At 41.2% G+C, this 18,896-nt stretch overlaps 1 pseudogene across 1 annotated transcript in view; it reads right to left on the minus strand.

The window, feature by feature from the left end:
* The window catches only part of LOC308511583 (tryptophan--tRNA ligase, cytoplasmic-like), a 104,340-nt pseudogene extending 85,787 nt beyond the window's left edge, over positions 1-18,553 (minus strand). Inside the window, exons 1-2 of the transcript in view lie at positions 18,518-18,553; positions 17,281-17,661 (exon numbers count right to left, since the gene is read on the minus strand). The product of the transcript in view is annotated as a tryptophan--tRNA ligase, cytoplasmic-like (transcript). The remainder of the gene's footprint in view (positions 1-17,280; positions 17,662-18,517) is intronic.
* Between the last annotated feature and the right edge of the window lie 343 nt (positions 18,554-18,896).

An 18,896-nucleotide genomic window follows, 5' to 3' on the forward strand; every position in this document is an offset into this window, starting at 1 on the left:
CTACCCACACAGTTTGACCAACCCTTCTCATATACCCACTCACATTCACTCTGATTGAACTCACTTAGTCATTCTTCTGCTGGCATCAGCCCTCACTAACGTTTACCAGCTGTGAGGGTTAATTTTATGTGTAAACTTGGCTAGGCTATGGTACCCAGTTGTGTTGTCTAGAAGTCGCCTTGGTGTTTTTTAGATGTGATTAACATGTAAATAAGTAGGCTTTGAATAAAACAGATAATCCCTCTATAGCAGGGGTCCTCAAACTTTTTAAACAGGGGGCCAGTTCACTGTTCCTCAGACCATTGGAGGGTTGGATTATAGTTAAAAAGAAAAAAAAAACAACTATGAACAAATTCCTATGCACACTGCACATATCTTATTTTGAGGTAAAAAAACAAAACGGGAACAAATACAAGATTTGTATTTGCATGTGGCCCGTGGGCCGTAGTTTGAGGACCCTTGCTCTATAGTGTGCATTAGCATCATCCAATCAGTTGAAGGCCTTAGGAGCAAAGGCTGAAAGCCTCCCCAAAGAAAGAATTATCAACTAGGCTGGTGTGTCTCAGTTGGTTAGTGTTGGCCCACGCACCAGACGGTCACAGGTTTGATTCTTAGTCAGGGCACGTGCCTGGGTTATGGGTCCCATGGATGTGTCTCTTTTCTATGGACATGTCCATTTACGTTCCTTCCTCTCTAAAATCATTTTTTAAAAGAATTACCTATGCCTATAGATTGCAAAATAAAAATTCTGTCTGAATTTCCAGTCTTTGGACTCACAACTACAATATGAACTTTTGCCTAAATTTCCACCCTGCTAAACTGCCCCGCAGAATTCTCACTTGCTAGCCCCCACAATCACATAAGCCAATTACTTAAATCAATCTCTCTGTCCCGTTTTCACTCTCTCCTTCTCCCACTCTTCTATGTTCTTATATTAATGGTCTACCTTACTATAGGGTCTATTTCTCTGGGAACTCCTATAAATTGCTCATTCTAATCATTTTTCTACCAGTAACACTATATCTTTTCTTATAATGAGACTAGAGGAACGGTACACGAAATTTGTGCATTTGGGCAGGTCCCTCAGCCCAACCTGCACACTCTTGCAGTCCAGGAGCCCTCGGCAGATGTCCAACTGATGGCTGAGGCAGGGAGCAGACCTAAACCATCATTCAGATGCCCTAAGCAGTGCTGCAAGGGCAGTGAGGCTCCCACCACCAACTCTGCACTCGCCAGCCATGAGCCCGGCTTCCCGCTGAGCAGCACTCCCCATGTGGGAGCACACTGACCACCAGGGGGCAGCTCCTGCATTGAGCATCTGCCCCCTGTTGGTCAGGCTCATAAAAGTGACTGGTCCTTCTGCCATCTGGTTGATTTGTATATTAGCCTTTCATTATATAGGCTACATGGCAGCTATTTCATAACTACTACAACTACTGACATTTTTTCTTAGCAAGGTATAATCCTTTATAATAAAGAGCTAATATGCAAATGGTCATCACACCCTCACTCTGTGATGCCCTTACTCTATTACAATCCATCACTATGAGGCTGAATTCACAGTGGGCAGACGTGGGTGGGTGAGGCTGTGTGTGCAGTGAGGCACATGTGGGTTGGCAGGGACTTGACACTACATGCTTGGCACAGAGGTGGGTCCCAGCGGCTCCATGTGGCAAGGCCTGGGAGTCCCGCACTCCATGCAGCATGGAGGCGAGAACCCTAGTTCCAGCCTACCTCTTTGGGGCAATCCATCAATGAGCCCTAGATGGGTGGGTGGGGCCTACCTCTTTTTTAAAAAATATATTTTATTGATTTTTCACAGAGAGGAAGGGAGAGGGATAGAGAGTTAAAAACATCGATGAGAGAGAAACCTCGCTCAGGTGCCTCCTGCACACTCCCTACTGGGGATGTGCCCGCAACCAAGGTACATGCCCTTGACCGGAATCGAACCTGGGACCCTTGAGTCCACAGGCCCATGCTCTATCCGCTGATCCAAACCGGTTAGGGCGGCCCACCTCTTTGGGGTGATCAATCACAAGGCTCCCGCACTGTGAGAAGGCACAGGCCAGGCTAGGGGATGCCCCCCCAGTGCATAAATTTTGTGCACCAGGCCTCTAATATTTAGATAAGTTATAAGCAATATATAGGTTTGAGATTCTCATTCTGTTCTTCGCACCTAATAATATAAAATCACTATTCCATATCCTGGCTAGGTTTGAGTCACTTGTGGCTCTTCTTAAAAGGACACATCCCAGAGTTCTATCATGAAATACTGACTAAGAATTCCCTCAGTTGATTTTGATTCGCAGCCAAGGGCTAAAATCCCTGGACATAAAATCATTTGACTATAGTATCTCCAGTAGTAGAGTCCAAGACCACTTTTTAAAATGAGGAACTTAACTAATGTCGAACAAGTGACATATTCATATTCCCAAAGTGAAAACATCAGGTTAATATGTTTTTCATATTTCTTGAAGGTTAATTTTATTTTTGTATAAATTGCAGAAAGAATATGACAGTTATTCTTATCTCAGTGCATGTATATTTTATCGTAATATTTAGGAAATAATCAAGCACAGGCAGCTCTGTTTTATAAAGTGGTTCATGCCAGGTACACATGAAATTCTCTGGTATATAGTTAAAAGACCTCACAAATGTCTAAAATCTTGACCATTTTTTGTGTTGTTAAAGTTATAAAATTTTATCTGAGGACATATACATGTCAATGTTTTATGTCTGCTGATTTAACCAAAGGAATTTAGTTGACCTCACTTTTCTATTGATGAAACTTTATCAGATGCATTCAAAGAACTATCATAAATCTTGTAGTAGCTGGCAAAAAATTTACAGAATCACTTTATATTATGGATATAAAAAATACATAATAATCAATATTTTCAGTTATCTACTACTGCTGGCTTAATTTTAGTCTTCTTTGCCTAATGCAACATTTGCATCCTTTAAAGAATTAAAAAATCACTGAACAGCCCTGACTGGTTTTGCTCAGTGGATAAAGAGTCGGCTTATGGACTGAAGGGTCCCAGGTACGATTCCAGTCAAGGGCATGTACCTTGGTTGCGGGCACATCCCCAGTAGGAGGTGTGCAGGAAGCAGCTGATCGATGTTTTTCTCTCATCCTCTCATCAATATTTCTCACTCTCCATCCCTCTACCTTCCTCTCTGTAAAAAAAAAAAAAAAAAATTCACTGAACACACACATACAATCAGCTAAGATGCAGGTTCCCACTAATTTCTACTCTACCTGTCTCATGTCCAACATTGGAAGAGTGGGCAAAAGTATTCAATATTAGTATTATCTATAAATTATATCACTCTAACCTTAATTGTGAAATGTAGGTTACTAATTTATGATAATCATAATATCTCTTCAGAATCCTATATAATAAAAGGCAAATCCACTGAACAGCGGAACAAGTGGTTGTTATGACACATACTGACCACTAGGGGGAAGATGATCAACACAGGAGTTGCCCCTTGGTGGTCATTGTGTTCCCACAGCGGGAGTGTTGCTCAGCCAGAAGCCAGGCTCATGGATGGTGAGCACAGCGGCAGTGGCTGGAGCCTCTCCTGCCTCCATGGCATTGCTAAGAATGTCTGACTGGGAGCAAGCCTATGCCATCAGTTGGACATCCCCCGAGGGCTCCCAGACTGAAAGAGGGTGCAGGCTGGGCTGCAGGAGGCCCCCCCCCCGCCCCCCGTAAGTGCACGAATTTCATTCACCAGGCCTGTAGTAGTTTATAATATGCATTCGTATCACATTCCACATTAAGGTCCAAACCTCTGTTAATAACACTGACTAAATACTTTAGTTCATAACATTAGCAATCAATACTTTATCTGACCATACAAATGGATGTATTTGATACACACATACGCACACCATGGTTTTCTAAGATGTTATTGAACTTATCACAAAATATAAATTGAATTATTTTATAAAAATAGTTCTAACATTATTTATTACCTACTTTCTCTTGTTCATTTAGCCCAACAGAACTCCTTTGCAAGAAGATAGCCTAAGGAATATTCTACATTATCTAGCTATGAAACAGTTTTATAAAACCAAGTGTCCCATACATTTATTCTAATGAAGTGGTTCAATTTAGAATGTAATCTAACCAAATATATTTAATAGCATGGCCAGGAAAATCACCACCATGTATTTATATAAAAGTCTAAGTGACCAAACAACCAGTCGACCGGTTGCTATGATGCACACTGACCATCTGAGGACAGACTGCTCAACTCAGGAGCTGCCCCCTGGTAGTCAGTGTGCTTTCACAGGGGGAGTGCCGCTCAGCTGACCTACGCGTGCCAGATGCAGGGCTCATGGCTGGCGAGTGCTGCTCTGGTGGTGCAAGCCTCTCCCAATTGGGTCTGACTGGGCATGAGCCAGCACAGGCACAGTGGGCCCAAGATGAGCGGGGGCAGCAGGCAGGAGCGACAGGTGGCATTGGACTGCCAATTTTGGCTCAATCCCCGAAGGCCATGCCAAGGGAACCCCACTGCAGGTGTCCTCTAGTGGTTTATAAAACAATATGTGTGAGAGAAAAGGAAGTGGCCTCTTGATTCTGCATGGAATCTTCTTATTTGTATTTCCACTTCTCCTCCTACATTTGTAACAACTGAATAAACTGAGAATGTTGTTTCTTCTTGTAGCTATAATCACTCTAGACCCGTGGTCAGCAAACTGCGGCTCGCAAGCCACATGCGGCTCTTTGGCCCCTTGAGTTTGGCTCTTCCTAAGCCTTAGGAGTACCTTAATTAAGTTAATAACAATGTACCTACCTATATAGTTTAAGTTTTAAAAATTTGGCTCTCAAAAGAAATTTCAATTGTTGTACTGTTGATATTTGGCTCTGTTGACTAATGAGTTTGCCGACCACTGCGACAAAATGATTAGCTAAAATACACTGATATGATCAATATATTTATCAATTAATAGTGAAAAAGGCCCTAGCTACTTTCACTCAATGAACCATTTTACTTCCCATATTCCTCTAATTCCTTATTCTGATTTTATTTATTACAGCTCTGCATCTATATATTCCAGATCCCCTTTTCTTATTGTTTTTATCTGTTCTTTTTATTATTCATTTATTTCATTTTATTTTCTCCTCATATGATATACCCTTTTATACCCCTTTTTCTATCATTCTTACTCTATTTTCTCTTTCCTAATTATCTGTTCTCTGATGTTTGCTTTTTTTTGGTGGTGTAGGAGTCTTGTGTACATTTTTCTTTTGTTTATTCTGTTTGTTTGTTTTTGTGTGTGTGTGTGTGTTTGGTTTTTTTAAATATATTTTATTGAGATTTTACAGAGAGGAAGGGAGAGGGATAGAGAATTAGAAACATCGATGAGAAAGAAACATTGATCAGCTGACTCCTGCACACTCCCTACTGGGGATGTGCCCACAACCAAGGTACATGCCCTTGACTGGAATCGAACCTGGGACCCTTGAGTCTGCAGGCTGATGCTCTATCCACTGAGCCAAATCAGTTAGCATAGTGGTCGGCAAACTGCGGCTCGTGAGCCACATGCCGCTCTTTGGCCCCTTGAGTCTGGCTCTTCCACAAAATACCGACTTCTGTGCAAGGGCCACGAAGTTTCAATCGCACTGTACGTGCACGCCACACTCAAGGGGCCAAAGAGCCGCAGTTTGCCGACCAGTGGGTTAGGGCAATGTGTGTGTGTGTTTTTTATGCTGTATTTTGTTCTGTTCGTTCAGCACTTCCACAACAGCACCCATGAAATGGTCGGGCATGAGCCACATAGTCAGCCAGCCTAAGAGGAGACTCCATCCATGAAAAGGACAATAACATTCAAAACCCAACTACAACAGCAGAACCCAAATAACTCAAGTAATGGGCTTTCCTAGGGTACCCAGCTCAGGAGATCTAAGAGACTACACTACTGGGTTCCCCAAAAAACCTAATACATAAGACCACCCCACAAAATCTGGGAGGCATAGCAGTTTGATCTAATACACAGAAACAAAATCAAAGGGACAGCAAAATGGGGAGACAAAAAACAAGCCCCAAATGAAAGAAAAGGTGGAATCAGCAGAAAATGAACTAAATGAAATGGAAGTAAAGAATTTGTCACATAAAGAATTCAGAGTAATGGTAATAAGGGTGCTCAAACAATTCAGTGAGAACTTCAAGCAATTTAATGAGAATTATAATGCTTAGTGAGAGCTACACCAACATGAAAAGAGAGCTTGAAATAATACTTAAGAATCAACTGGAAATGAGGAATGACATATCTGAAATAAGTAACACACTGGACGGATTCAGCAGTAGACTAGAAGAAGCTGAGGACTGAATCAGCGAGTTGGATGACAGGTAGAAGAAAACACCCATTCAGAGAAGCAAATAGGAAAAAAATTAAAAAGCAGGAGGAGAGTCTAAGGGAGCTTTGGGACAACATGAAATGTAACAACATTTGCATTATAGGGGTACCAGAAGGAGTAGAATCTGACAAAGGAATAGAGAAATTCTTTGTAGAAATGATGGCAGAAAATTTCCCTAACCTGGTAAAAGGAAAAAATTACTCAAGTTCAGGAAACCAAGAGAGTCTGAATCAAGATGAACCCCGAAAGACCAACACTGAGGCACATATTAATTAAAATGTAAAACATTAAACATGCAGAAAGAATCTTAAAGGGAGAGAGAGAGAGAGAGAGAGAAAGTTACCTATAAGGGTGCGCCCATTAGATTGTCAGCTGACTTCTCAATAGAAACACTTCGAGCCAGAAGGGGATGGCATGAAGTATATACAATAATGAAAATCAAGGGACTAAACCCAAGATTACTCTATCCAGCAAAGTTATCATTGAAAATCAAAGGTGCAATAAAGAGCTTTGCAGCTTAAAAAAGTGGCTAAAAAAGTTTATTATCACCAAACCAACACTGCAAGAAATGCTAACAGGACTGTTGTTAGAAGAAGAAATAGAGATAAAGAGAAAGTCACAGACATAGAGAATAAGAATGACAATACATAGGTAGCTATCAATAATAACCTTAAATGTAAATGGCTTCAGTGCTCCAATAAAAATACATAGGGTAGCTGAATGGATAAGAAAATACGACCCATATGTATTCTGTCTACAAGAGACCCACCTCATAACTAAGGACTCACACATGAAAAATTTCCTATCAGTCCTTTGCTATATAAAATGCAAGCAGAAATGAAAAAAAGAAAAAAAGCTGTGGTAGCAATGCCCACATCTTACAAAATGGACTTCAAAGTGAAAGCCATAACAAGAGATAATGAAAGCCATTTCATTATACTACTAAATGGATTGATATAACAGGAGGATATAATTCTGGTAAACATATATGCACCCAATACCATAGCATCCAAATATATATAAAAAAATCTGGGAGTTGTATGCATTCATATAAGCCTAACCAATGGACACAGACACCAGGGTGGTGAGGGCATGAGTGGGGGGTTGGGGAGCTATGGAGGGATAAGGACACATATGTAATACCTTAATCAATAAAGAAAAAAATCTGAAGGATTTTAAGGGAGATCAACAGCATTATAATCATAGGAGGGGGAATTTAATATCCCACTGACACCATTGGATAGATTTTCTGGACAAAAATTCAACAAGGAAACAGGGATCCAAAACGAAACTCTAGATCAGATGGAATTATTTGACATTTTCAGAACATTTCACCTAAAAACTATAGAATATACATTCTTCTCAAGTGCACATGGGGTATTGTCAAAGATAGACTGCATATTAGGACACAAGACAATTCTCTACAATTAAGAAGATTGAAATCATATTAAGCATCTTTTCAGATCACAATGGCATGAAATTAGAAATCAACTACAATAAAATACTCAAAAGCATCCAAATACATGAAGGCTAAATAGCATTCTATTAAACAATAAATGGGATACCAAAATGATCAAAGAAGAAATAAAAAAAACATCCCGGAAACAAATGAAAATGAAAACACAACAAACCAAACCTATCACATGCAGTGAAAGCAATCATGACAGGTAAGTTCACAGCATTACAGGTCTATTTTAAAAAAATAAGAAAAATGTTTAATAAATTATCTATCCCTACAATTTAAAGAATTACAAAGAGAACAACAATAAAATACAAAAGTAGAAGGAAGGAAATGATAAAGATCAGAGTAGAAATAAGTGAAATAGAAATTTTAAAAACAATACAAAAGATCAATAAAGTCAAGAGTTGGTTCTTTGAAAAGATAAACAAGATTGATGAACCTCTAGGCAAACTTATCAAGAAATAAAGAGGACCAAAATTAAAAAAAAAAAAAATCAGAAATGAGAGAGGTGAAGTAACAATTGACCCCACAGAAATACAAAGGACCATAAAAAAAAATACTATGAATGACTATATTCCAAAAGAAACTGAACAACCTGGACAAAAATGGGCACATTCCTAGAAAAAGATAATCTTCTAAAAATCAATCCAGAAGAATCAGAAAACCTGAATAGGCCAATATCTACTGATGAAATTGAAACAGTAATTAAAATATAAAAAATAAAAAATCCCAGCAAACAAAAGTGCTGGTTCAGATGGCTTTACAGGTGAGTTTAACTAAACATTCAAAGAACTAACACCTATCCTCCTCAAACTATTCCCAAAAATTCAAGTGGAATGAACATTTCCAAGCTCTTTCTATAAGGCCAACATTACCTCAATTCCAAACCCAGATAAAGATTCTACAAAGAAAGAGACTTATAGGCCAATATCCGTGATCAATTTATTTGCTAAATTCCTCAAAACATATTAGCAAATCAGATCCAGCAATATGTTAAAACTATCATACACCATGACCAATGGGATTTAGTCTGGGGTTGCAAGGCTGGCATAATAGTCACAATTCAGTAAATGTGATATCTCATATAAACAGATGGCAGGACAAAAATCACATGAAAATATCGATTGCTGCAGAAAGAGCATTTGACAAAATACAACACCCTTTTTTGATAAAAAATAACAAAAAACAAAAACAAAAACAAAACAACTCTTAGCAAAGTGGGAATGGAGGGATCATACCTCAAAATAATAAAAGCCCTATATGACAAACATACAGCCAACATCATACTAAATGGGCAAAAACTAAAACAATTTCCAATAAGACCAGGAATAAATTGAGGATTACCATTTTCACCACTCTTGTTCAACATAGTACTGAAAGTCCTAGCCATAACAATCAGACAAGAAGAAAAAATAAAAAAGTAACCAAATTGGAAAAGATTATATAAAACTCACATTATTTGAAGATGACATGATATTGTACATAGAAACCATAAATACTCCACCAAAAAACTACTAGATATAAAAAATCAATTCAGCCACATAGCAGGTTACAAAATTAACACCCAGAAATATATGGCATTTTTATATACCAAAAATGAATTCTCAGAAAGAGAAACTAAGAAAACAATCATACCTACCATTATAACAAAAAAAATTAGGTACTTAGGAATAAACCTAACCAAGCAGATTAAAGATCTGCAATTGGAAAACTGTAGAATGTTCAAAAAAGTAATAGAAGAAGGTTTAAACAAGTGGAAAAATACACAGTGTTCGTGGATTGGTAGAATCAATATCATTAAAATGTCCATGCTACCCAAAGCAATCTATAGCTTCATTGCAATCCCTATTAAAATACCAATGGCATATTTCACAGATCTAAACTGTTCAAAACGTTATATGGAATAAAAAAAGACCTCGAATAGCCACAGCAATCTTGAAAATGTAGACCAAAGTTGGAAAAAGAACACTATCGGATATGAAGTTATACTACAAAGCCACTGTACTCAAAACATCCTGGTACTGGCAAAAAACAGCAGCAACAACAAGAACGACAACAACAAAAAGACCCACACACAAAAAACAGGCATATAGATCAATGGAACAGAACAGAGAATCCAGACATTGACCCAAGCCATTATGTTCAATTAATATTTGACAAAGGAGGCAAGAACATACAATGCAGCAAAGACAGACTCTTTAATAATTGTTGTTTGGAAAATTGAAGGAAAGAAAGAAAGAAAGAAAGAAAGAAAGAAAGAAAGAAAGAAAGAAAGAAAGAAAGAAAGAAAGAAAGAGGGAGGGAGGGAGGGAGGGAGGGAGGGAGGGAGGGAGGGAGGGAGGGAGGAAGGAAGAAAGAAACTCGTCCACCAACTTACACCATACACAAGAATAAACTCAAAATGGATAAAATACTTAAAGTAAATTATGAAACCATAACAATCTTAGGAGAAACCATAGGCAGCAAAATCTCAGACATTTCACGTAGCAATATGTTTGCCAATACATTCCCTAGGGCAAATGAAACTAAGGAGAAAATAAATAAATTGGGACTACATCAAAATAAAAAGTTTCTGCACAGCAAAAGAAACCATCAATAAAGTGAAAAGAGAGCCCACTGAATAGGAGAATATATTTGACAATCATATATTCAATAAGGGTTAATTTCCAAAATATGTAGGGAACTCATACAGCTTGACAAAAGGAAAACAATTCAATTTAAAAAAGGACAAAGGGCCTACTTAGACATTTCTCCAAACTGAACATACAGAAGGCCAAGAGATATACAAAAAATGCTCAGTCACTAATCATCAGTGGGATGCAAATTAAATTGATAAAGAGTTATCACCTCACACCTGTCAGAATGGCTATCATCAACAAATCAATAAACAAAAAGTGTTAAGGAGGATGTGGAGAAAAGGGAACCCCAGTAGAGTGCTGGTGGGAATGCAGACTGATGTAGCCACTGTGGAAAACAGTATGGAGTTACCTCAAAAAGTTAAAAATGGAATTCCTATTTTACCCAGTGATCCCACTCTAGAAATATATCCTAAGAAATCAGAAACACCAATCAGAAAGAATATATGCATCCCTAAGGTTCATAGCCGTGCAATTTATAATAACTAAGATTTCTAAACAGCCCAATTGCCCATCAGCAGATCAGCGGATAAAAAAGCTGTGGTACATTTACACAATGAAATACTATGCACCTGTAAGAAAGGAATATCTCTTACCATTTGCAACAGCATCAATGGTCATGGAGTGTATTATGCTGCAACGAAATGGTAAAACATCTAATGTTATATGCTAAGGAGTTTAGTATATATTTTATGGATTTAAAAGTAGATGAGTATCCTGAGTAATAAGAAAAAAAGAAAAATAGATTGTTATGGATTATAAGAGAGGAATTTGTTCAGTAATGTGTGATCTACAATCTCTAATCATGGAGAACAGCAAGAATTTTAAGGTATTTGATGGTTTAGAAGTCATCGGTGACCTTTGAAAAGGCAGACTTACAAATTGATGGAGACAAAACAAAAGAAGTAAATTATATTTTCTGTTCTGGCCAAAATAGAGTAACAGGCATCAGATATATGGCCTGGAACACCTGGAAAAATAATGAAATAAAATAAGATAAAATTTTGAAAGACACTGGACATCAGGAAGCAGAGACTGATCCCTCACAGATAAGAAATAAATGAGGTGAGGCCTATGATGGCTCCAAATTCCTTGAGTTTCTAGGCCACAGCTCAGAGAGGCAGAACTCAAGCAAAGACCAGCACTCTCACTACTAGTATGTAGAGGAGATGGAGCTAATACACTGTAGAGAACAAGGTGGGTAGAGTTCTCAAGGCAGGCAACCAGAGAGTAAAATGAGAGAAAGCGAGGGAACTACAGAACCTTGCCCCCTCATACGAATGATTCCGCTGATTACTGATCAGCTCGTGTGTGAATACATTATTAGAAGCCAGGAAAGAAACCATGGGAAAGGATTCTTGATAACTGATACTCACACAGGGCCTGCAATAGTGACCTTTACTGTCAGCCAGACTAGAAGATCTCTAGATGCACAGGCATTGAATAATTTACGTGGAAGGGTCTTGCTGCAGAAGTGAGGAACAGTTAACCATACAACATGGTAGAACAGCATTTAGGCATGTACTATCACAGGGAACTGCTCTGCTTATTTCAGTAAAATTTTAAAAAGGACACCAAAGAATCAAACTCTTTCCAAGCAACATAACAGTATCCAAGAAAGGCAAATACTATTTTTAAAAAGAAAATCAATGGTGAACAACACATGGGTTTTAAATTCAGACAGGTTCAGTAGGAGTACTGATCTATCCTTTGCCCTCAGACTTTAATATGGCACTGTTTTTTGGATTATGTTGAAAATGTTACCTTAAAAGATAACTGATCTTGATTTCTGAGGGGGATTTTGGGAGCCACATTAAGTTGTATACCCAATGCCTCACTCACCTCACCCATATTTGGGCAAATATCAAAACCTGAGGGCTTTGAGTACAGTACATAAGAAAAAACAAACCTCTCAGAAGAACCCGCCTTTCAATTCCTAGCTATAATTTATCCAGGAGAAATGAAAGTACTTGTATGAAGATGTGAATAAGTGAAATATTCATGGCCACTTGATTTACAAACAGCCTCAGACTGGAATCAATTCAAAAGTCCATGAAAAGATGAATGGGCAGCTCAACTGTGGTGTGCCAATACACGGGAATAGATCTCTACCACACGCAAGAATGCAACCTTGAAGGCCATCCCGGGACAATGCAGGCTGTGCAGGGGCGCCTGCTGACCCGCCTCAGGAAAGAATAAGAATGCTGCCACCCCTGGCAATGGTCTCCTAGCAACTGGGCGGCAGGGACAACAAACCCCTGAGGCCCCTGGGCACCCTGGGCCAAGGGCACCATGGCGGGCCAGCAGTGGCCCTTACCGGAGCCCCACGAGGGGTGGCTGTTAAAGTCGGACCTGAGGAAGAAGGCGCTCATACAGTCAGGGCTGATCAAGCCGTGGCAGTCAGGGCCGAAGCTGGACAAGAAGCCAGAGCCCAGCAAGAAGTGGATGCCTGGGCCCAGGCCCCTGGAGACCTTGCCCCTGGGCGTGAAAGGTAAGCCCTCATTCAAGGACAGGGACAGGTTACCTTCCCACTATCTCTCCAGGCAGAACAAGCTTGGGAAGTGCCCCACCTCCATGGGCAGCCGGCGGTGGGTATTTGTGGAGGAGGAAGTGGACGACTTCAGAAAGGGCTGTCCATCTCCGAAAGATGTGATCACTCCTGGCCCTCGGGAGGGATTTCCCCCCATGATTGGTCATAGAATTCCCCGCCCTCCACCCAAAAAGATTCACAGGCAGCCGCCCAAGGGAGCGGACCTGTGTTCCACCCGCTTGGCAGCCCAGCCAGCACGGAAGGCCTTTGTAGAGAACACTGAAGCCAGCCTGACCCAGCATCCCTTGGCAACCTACCTGAAACTGGAGAAAGATCTCCCTGCAGACCTCCTGCTCGAGGTCCTGGAAGTGCTACATCCTGACAGGGAGCTGGAGGACACGTGGGCGTATTGTGAGGGCACCAAGGAAAGAAAGAAGACACCCCCACACCTGTGTGAAGAACATCCTGAGGAGGTGAACCTGGAGCCTCCCCAGGAGGTCAACCTAGAACCTGCAGAAAAAGCCCACCTGGAATCCACCAAGGAGAGTTTCCAGTCAAATTTAAGCAGTTTGTTTCCTGAGGAAGAGACAAAAGCATCATGCATGATGGATATCCGCAAACTTCCTGTTTACCAAAAACAAAGAAGAGCATCAGTTACTAAATTCTGCAGATTGATGAATGAGAATTTTGAAAACATAGACATTGATGAAGAGGACATCATGAAAAAGTTTGAAAATAACCTTGAGGTCCCACTGACCGATAATACAGCCAAAATAAAGGAAACAAGCCAGCTTCCTTTGAATATCAGGCCCTGCAAACAGCTAGATGAAATAAAGCAGAGGAAATTCTCCCTGCAGGAAGGTAACTGGGAAAGGAAACTCCGCAAACAACAAGACCCATATAAACCCAAACAGGAGAAGATAAGGTATGGAGCATGGTACCTAGACCCCAAATGCTGGAAAAAGCTGGCCAATGACCAGCCTTTGCTCGACCCTAAACTTGTCCGTGCCAAGGAACATTGGAGCAACGGAAGGCATCTTGAACCAGACATTTTTGATGAACTTTATGGACCAATTGCCTTCAAAGATTTCATTGTAAGCAAGGGCTACAAGATGCCAGGTGTGATTGAGAAGATGTTTATGAGGAAGGGATGGAACTATGAGTCTGTGACGACTCCTATACACCGAGTAATGAAACTCCTCTCCAAACCCAAAGAGGAGGATTCAGAGGAAGAAGGGGATTAGACAATTTTCTATTTACTGCTCACTTGGCTAGTGTCTCTCTCATTTTAACCTCAGTCAGAATTCACCATGAGTGCCTCACTGTGTATAGACAACTTTTATTCCACAACATCTGTAAATTTAACACCTAGTGCAAATAAAAATTTCTAAATCAGCTTCTGCTTGGGTTCATCAATATTTTATGTATTTATTTTACCAACTATGAAGCCAATATTTTTACATTTATTCCTCTCGGTTTTTATTGCATTAGTAGTATTCTATTTTTATTTCAATTATTCATTTTAAAAAAAACATAAATAAAAGAATTACTTAAAAAGGATCTTGTTGCCCAGCCGATGTGGCTCAGTGGTTGAGCATTGACCTATGAACCAGGAGGTCATGGATTGATTCTGGTCAGGGCATATGCCTGGCTTGCAGGCATGATCCCCAGTGAGGGGAGTGGGCATGCAGGATGCAGCCGATGAATGATTCTCTGTCATCATTGATATTTATCTCTCTTCCTCTCCCTCTCTGAAAATCAGTAAAAACATATTTTTAAAAAATTATGCCAGCTAAAGCATGGGATGAATCCCAAAATAATCCTGCAAAATGAAAGAACTATCACTCTGGTAATATTCAATTTCTAATGCATTATGACAATTATTTTTTAAGCAAAACTTGTAACCCACAGCCGAAGAAATTTTTTGTATTGTTTGTGAATTGTCTATGGCTACATTTGCACTACAAGATGGGAATTTAGGAATTGTCACAAAGATCATATGGCCTAGAAGCCTAGCATATTTCCTATCTGAATTTTTACTTTAAAATTTACTGCCCCCCTGATCTGGAAGAAAAATATATTCATACATATATTAAATCAATGATGCCACACTTTAGCTGAAGGAAAGATGATACACACTCATCTATGGAATAGAATGAAGTAAAATATTTTTATAAAATTAACTATTTAGTTAGACCTTTTGGAACACTTTTCAAATCTGCTTTTAATTTTAATATTCTTAGGGACAAAAATCCCTGAGGCATATCATCATATCTGATAGTCCCTGTTTCTTGTAATTTCTTTCCATGTGATGACTTGTCATACAGAGATTTCCCATGATTCCAATTATGTGGGTGTTAAATGTGAGGTAGGGCAGCCTGAACATGATACAGACAGACTAACTTTCTTCCCAGCTGAAATGGCTAATTAATTCAATTGACTGTCCACAAAGGTGGGTTGGCCAGGAAACATGGTTTGTATGTCATATATATATTCCACCCCTACACCCACCCGCCGTGTGACCAAATGAAGTTTATTTAGGGTATTGTGCTCAGGAGTGGACCCTGCACCTCCATGGAGGGATTTCCTGGGATATTCTTCTGCTTTCCCAGACTACCCAGGGCACAAGACTGAATGTTTCCCTTGGTGCCTGGGGTTGCTGCTTGCTCTCTACAGCCCAGGACACCAGCAAAGCACTGCTCCTTGCAATGCCTCCCAGCCAATCAAGTGTCAGGACAAAGGTTTCTACAAAGGACACCCATTCCCCTCAGCTGCCACAGGGTGGGGGCACAGTGCCTGAGCTCAGGACCAGTCCCTGGAAGCAGTATGGGGAGGCTCAGGGAAGGGCAGAGGGTCCAGGAGAACACATGAGGTCTGGATTTCAGGAAGTGAGCTGGAAAGTTTCTCCCACAGACTCAACTTAATAAAAGCGGCGACCTGGGGCCAATACTCAGTGTGAAAAGCAGCTTTCAAGCTGGGAGATCTCTCAGTCAAAAGCATATCCAGGATTTCTGTTTGTTTTTGTTTTTTTTGTGGGTTTTTTTTTTTGTGGGGGGGGGGGGGATGGGCTGAAATAGGCCTGTGACAATTAAACTTCCTGAAATGAACACCTCAACTACAGGCTCTCTAACCGTCAGGCTTTAAGGGTCTATGTGGGGTGGGATGATTTCCAATGGATGTCCTCCTAGGGGCGGAGCCGGCAGCTCACAGGGTTTCTTTGGAAAGGATGACACAGGGAGAAACAGTACGGACAGACACACAGAGTTACAGACACCAGGAACGGGAAGCCATGTGACAGAGCCTCTGGGTAAATTATGGTTCTTTCTGTGCACATATAAAATGGGCGTTATTGAAAGTCATAGGACAGCTCTGGGTGGGGCAGGATCAAGAACTCTTTGACTCTCTCCTCCCTGGCCTCCTTGCACCTGGCCTGGTGCTCTGCAAGGAGGGGCTGCAGAACTTCCAGGAGCTCCTTCTTGAGCTCCCAGGTGAGCATGGCTCCACTGCTGTAATCCTTCCTGATTCGCTCCAGCTTGTCTTCATCCTCGAGGAAGAAGATCATGTACATTAAAAACATGTCCACCTGGCAGTTTTTCTAAAACTGCCTGTGCTCCTGGATGGTGTCTATCCCTCCAGAAAACACACGCTTGTTGACCTTGGTCTTGATCTGCTTGGCTGTGTCTGTGAGGAGGATGGGGGAGTTGGGGTCTCTGGCATTCCTGTGGGTCTGAGTCCCCTGCAGGGTGGGGAAGAAGGCCGAGAGTAGCAGGGTGGTTTAGGATAGAAGATCCTGGGTGTGACATCTCTTGTCATCCTGAAGTAAGGATCCTGGTTGATGGCACAGGAGATGAGGCCCTGAACGTCCATCTCGCCCCCGAAGATCTGTGGGAATGAGTTGCTGAAGGAGGGAGCAGCCTGGATGGCAGGAATGCTGATCTTCCCCTTGCAGTCACTGCCGGCGAAGCCAAAAATGCCTTCGTTTGGTTGAAGTTCACATGTTTCTGAATCTTCACCGTGTTCTTGTAGAAGTCTGGGCTCACCCCCACGTAGTCGAGGTCAGAGAAGATGGGGTTGTTGATGTCAAAGCCTCAGGTGATGATGTCCTTGGCATTTTCCATGGAGTAGCCATACGCCTGGTCCAGGATCAGGACTTCCACAGGTACTTCTGGTCATCTGCCATCTGGATGAGCAAGAGCACATTCAACATGTCCTGCAGCCACTTTGTGAAAATGAACGGGATGTGGTGGCCTGCATGCATGGCTTCGGCAGAGGGGCCACTGCCCATATACAGGTGAAACAGCTTCTTGTTTTCATAGGCATCGAGGACTTGGTTCATGTCTCTGTTTGAGAAGAAGGTGCATCTGTGCAGGAAGCAGTGCGGTCTCTGGCCCCTGGCTCTCTCTATTCTGTTTATCAGCTCTTCGTCAATGTCACTGCTTCCAAATAGAACAATGAGCTTGTCATAGTCACTTCCTTTTGCACTGCTCGTCTGTACAGTTCGGTGGTCCACAATATCCACTTCAGCTTCCGTGGCACCTGGGCCACTAACCCAGGTACAAGGTTCCCTGGAAGGCAGTCCGCCTTGTAGTTCTCCCTGGTTGTCACTTTGTAGCTCATTTTTAGCAATAACAGCCTCTTCACTGCAGAATCAATTTCATCCTAAGCTGCAGGGGACACTGCAGAGGTGGCCAGTGGAGTAGCTGAGATCTCTGTGCAGCTGGGCTCTCCTTTTATAGTCTTCCCCCTCTTACTGTTTCCTTTTTTAAGCCCCTTTCTTCTCTTTTCTTTTTGTTTACCTCACCCTGCAGCTATTTGCAGTAAGGATTTCTTAGAAATCAACCATTTTCTCACAAACACTTGAGCCTCTTGACCAATTCCTCATGAGACAGTCCAATCAGGAGTTGGCTGTGACTGTGTGGTTTGGGGGAGGGTGGGTGCAGAGACCAATGAAACCCACTCTAAATTCAAACTATTAGCTTTTCATTGCATCATTTGCTGGTCATTAGCCATCCCACACTGCAAGCTGGCCTCCATTTAACCTCCCCACTCACTTCCCTTCTCACTTCTTCAGCCTCAGTATGAGGAGTCAGTTTACATTTGTCCTGATGGGAGGAAAGGCAGACTCCAAGTGCCCTGCGGCTATTGTGCACTAAGGCAATGTTGTGAAAGTTCAGTTCTGGGTCACAGGGACCTGGATTTCCAAAGACAGCTTTGGCTTTTTTAAAAACAATATTTTTATTCATTTCATAGAGAAAAGGAGATGGAGTGAGATGAAAACTTCAATGAAGAGAATTATTGATCATGTGCCTCCTGCACACCCCCTACTAGGGATTGAGCCCATAACCTGGGCATGTGCCCTTGACCAGAATCAAACTTTGGACCCTTCAATCTGCAGGTCAATGCTCAATCCACTGAGCTAATCCGGTTTGAGCTGGCTTTTTTCTTTTCTTTTTATTGCTGAAAGTATTATATATGTCCCTTTTTTTACCCCTAGTGCCCTCTCCCAGTCCCTTACCCCCAAAACCTTCACCAACCCATTGTCTGTGTCCATGGGTTATGCATATATGCACATGAGTTCATTGGTTGACTTCTTCCCATCACCACCCGCTCCTGCTTTCCCTCTGAGGGTTGCCAGTGTGTTCCATGTCTCTATGTCTCTAGGTCTATTTTTTCATCACTTTATGTTCTTAGTTATTTTTCACATATGAGTGAGATCATATGATATTGATCTTTCTCCCACTGGCTTATGCAAATTACCCACCATCATTGTTGGGTTAATTTTCATACTCATCCTGATTGGCTGGGGGCATAGCAGAGTGACACCAATTTGCATGTTTCTCTTTTATTAGTGTAAGTATAAAAACCCAGTGCCTAAAACGACCAGTCTCTATGAC

The sequence above is a fragment of the Myotis nattereri genome (assembly GCF_964212035.1).
Source record: "Myotis nattereri genome assembly, chromosome: X".
Lineage (NCBI taxonomy): Eukaryota > Metazoa > Chordata > Mammalia > Chiroptera > Vespertilionidae > Myotis > Myotis nattereri.